Below are 4,087 nucleotides of genomic sequence, written 5' to 3' on the forward strand. Positions count from 1 at the left end.
TGGCCTATTGGGATCTAGTGATTCCTGGCATCATCTTATTCCCTGGAAACCAGTAGGTGGCACTCTACTACAGTGGTCTTGGAAAGAAAAGTTCCCCTTGGTGTTAAACTGACATTTGAATGTGATATTCCCCCTAACAATCTTTGATTAACTGAACCTGAAATCAGGATGATAAAATCAAATGTGAATTTTGTTTTTGGAGACACTCGAGTGAGATTCTAGTATCTGATGGGCACAGATCAGTTCAGTGTCCACAAATGAGTGTATAATCTATTCATCAGAAGTACCATAGTTCCTTTTTATATTACTATGTAAATAATGAGCTTTGACTATTTCGTTTCTTGATCATAGCCACGGAAGTTTAAAATGGGTATGTTTGTCCACAGCAGACGTGCTGCTCAGGGCTCTATTCTGGATTTTTTTTTTTTTTTTTTTTTTTTTATGTTTTTTTTTCTGATTTAATTTCCCTCCACCCCAATTGGATTGGGCTTAATCTTCGGAAGTAAAGTCACTATCATAACCTACTTGTTTTGGTTTGACATCACTTGGTAGCTTAACAGGCCATTCGATGGATATGCTGTTGTTTTCCAGATCCACGAGTAAAAAATGAACTGAAACTGTGGTATGTACCCCTAAGATTCTCGGGCTTGGAAAGCGAGTCGTCTCACTGGTGTAAATGCTTTCTTTCAGTTGCTAGGTGGCTTTCAGGAGGTACTAGTGGTGGTCAAAGCAGTTTTCATATGCATTTATAGCTCCAGGACCTGGTAGGGAAACTAAACTTTAAGGATGTCCTTACCCCTTTTTGCACCCACATATTTCCTAAGACTTCATTCAGTTTTCTGAAAGTATTTTTTTTTTTAAAGACCCCTTCAGCATCACTGCCAGTTGTAAAATCTTGTGTTATACATAAGCGAGGGGCAGGGAGGGAGGGCCTGGTAGTTTGGGGATTTTTGTTTTGTTTTTTTGTGTAATTTCTTTACTTTTTAATAAAACATTGTACAATGTCCAAGATTTGTCATGGTTTCTAATAATACCCTCTGGTTTTTATCACCTGAGACCTAAAAATACTGATAGAACCTCCTAGTTGGGCTGTTTATGAGGCGTTTTGGTGCTTTCAACCAAGAAGGCTATTCCTGTTATTATGCTTTTTAAAATACCTCATTTTTGCTGTGTTTTAAATTAGCTTCCTGCTTATTCTGTGACAACAATACCAGAATGAAATTCATCTAAAATGCAGGAGTTGAGATATAGGCTGTGTCTGAAATTGCATATTCAAAATAAGTACCTACTCATGAGAGTAAGTACATTGCAAGCTCTAAAAGAGTATGTTCTGTGTATAGTATGAATGTTATCTGAATGAACTACATGTTGTCATTATCATGTGACCTATCCGCGTCAGTTACGTCGCTTCACTGCCATTCACAAATCCTCTCCCGTGGCCTCATGGGACAGTAAAGTGTCCACCCGATGCGCACTTCAAAATCTGGCCAGAAGTAGTAGGTCATCCGGGAAGTTTTTGCCTACTCTTTTATGAGTACTGTGAATTTCACACTTGTCACATACTCAATAAATTTCCCTCATCCACTTGACAAAGTTGAACAAAAAGGTGGTGGGGATTCCCCCGAGGGAAAGGCTCATGGCACTTTGCAAGTGTGTCTAGAAGGGGAGTTAAACGCATCGCTGTTTATTTGATGTTGATTAGATTGAGATGTGCCTGTTGACCTCAAAAGTGGAGGCAGATAAACTTGAGTTTGCAGGGGCAGAGTTTAAGTGGACTAAAGGATTGGTGAAGTTTGGCATGCATCACCAGAGATTGTGTTTGAGATATATTTTGATTCATAATTTAGGTTTAAATGAGAAAAATAATGGTAACAGTTTACTTAAAGCCTTTATATAATTAGAAAAGTATTTGTAATGCATTAATTATGCCTTGTAATAGTTTGTATGGTCTCATGAATACTTGTTACCATACTGCTTATCTTGTTACACTTTTAGAAAGTATAATGCATTACAACACGACAAACAACGGATTTCAGATATAACAAGGAATCTGCAAATATGAGATTGCAAAACGTGCAATGCTTTATGAATACTGTATTCATATGCACGTTATCCTATGCGTTAAGTAGTGTTACCAAAATAACAGGAAGGGATGAATAATTTGCAATAAGATAACTTTCATATAATCCTCACCCTATTCAAAATAGGATCAATTAAAATTCATTGCCGATGTTAAATACTCAAGATATTGATGACATTTTTTCAATATTGGATTTTTTTTTATCTTCAAGAATTTTGTCATTAGACTATTGAAATTAGGAGTGTGTTTCAGTTCAGCTATAGCTTTAGATTTACTCTACGGATCGTGGTGAAAGCGCAGCAGTCATAATCTGGAGAGATTTAGTCTTTTATCCCATGAAAGACGTTTGTCTCAGCGGCTCCTGCACTGGCCCCCAGTGCTCCTCCTGTACACGCGTAATGGGGCCCTGATCATGAAAGGGTGCGAGAGTAAAGAGAGAGGTCCGCCATTCACTCTTTAATTACACACACTGGTGTTTTTGTTGGAAGTCTCGGGTGGCAGAAGGTAATTGCCCTTCCTCACATCGCCACTCAGCCAGCCTGGCTCCAGACTTTCCGCTGAGGACAGAGACTGGGCAAAAACCTGAACTGAATATTTGAAGCGCTTGGAAAAAGGACAGTGGAGGAGAAGAGAGAATGGAGACAGATGCAGGCCTGTTAACTGAGTAAAGTGCATGTGTGAATGACGGAAGTAGGTGAGGCCGTAATGTCGAAGCATCCTCTTAAGTTCCTTATTGAATTATGTGTTGTGATGACGTCGGTCCCAGAGAAGCTTGTAGAAACAGCTTTCATGCCATTTTTCTCCTTCAGTATCTCAGCATGTCTTTTGTAATATTCTGTTGGGCAGATCAAGGCTAAAATGCCACCAGTAATGACCATGGTGGACCTGTTTTTTCAGGAGACCGTTTCATGTGGTGTTTGCTCCATAAGGTCGCTGGAGAATGTCACATCTTCTTTGAAATTGAGAGATTATCACTCTCTTGTCTTTCCTGCTCTGGTCATCCTCCTTTGAAGATCAAGCACTTTGTGGTGCTCATCTTTAAAGCTGAAAGAAATAAGCTTGAGCAAAATGTAGTCCGAGAGCCCTTAATGTCTAAATGTTTACACACAAACACAAGCACGTACCGCACTTCCCACATATATACCAGTGTTTATTAATATCACTGGGGTTTATCAAATGAACTTTGCACAGATCTGTTGTATGTAGGGTTTTATGAATCTGTAAACTGCTTCTACAAAGGTTTATACACGAGACCCCTGGTGAGAATCATATACATGCATAATACAACACATTAATCTAGTGAAATTAATATAGCTTTGAAAGCATGCGAGCAAGGCAGCACTGTATTTGAAATTCTCTTTTTCCCCTTTTGAAAATCTACTATTCACTTAATGTGATAGAATGTTTGTCGTTAGCCTGTAAAAATCATTTTTCACTGTAAAAAATGACTTTTTTTGCATACTGAATTGGGATCATTGTGTTCATCAAGCTTTTTTGCATTCCATGCACTTGATGGACATTCGCTGCACTGCGTCTCGCTGCTTTTTGTGCATAAACGGTTGGTTTTAAGACCTTTGCGACCCTGCATCCATTCCTATTTCAAAGAGTATTGCATTAAAAAGTAAAGCTCTAAAAAAAATTGCATTACTAATTACTTTCTAAATCCCATATCAACCTCGACCTGTTGAACTGTTAGACATGAAACTGCTCTTATTAAGATTCTTTCAAATAAACAATATAAAATTATTCTTGACCTGATCAAAGTATTTAAATTCTGAAGGTTACATTAAAAATACACATTTTTGCATTCATTAGATGTTAAATTCAATTTTGATGTTAATGTTTTATATAGAATTGTTCTATAGTCTATTCAGTCTGTTCTATAGTCTATTCAAGGGAAAAGTAATTCAATTACAGTAATTAATTACTTGGTAGTTACACCCAACCCTGCATATGAATCACTGTGAATCATGTAATTGAGTCCATACACTCTCAAACTTCTTAAAT

The sequence above is a fragment of the Squalius cephalus genome (assembly GCF_949319135.1).
Source record: "Squalius cephalus genome assembly, chromosome: 6".
Taxonomy (NCBI): Eukaryota; Metazoa; Chordata; class Actinopteri; order Cypriniformes; family Leuciscidae; genus Squalius; species Squalius cephalus.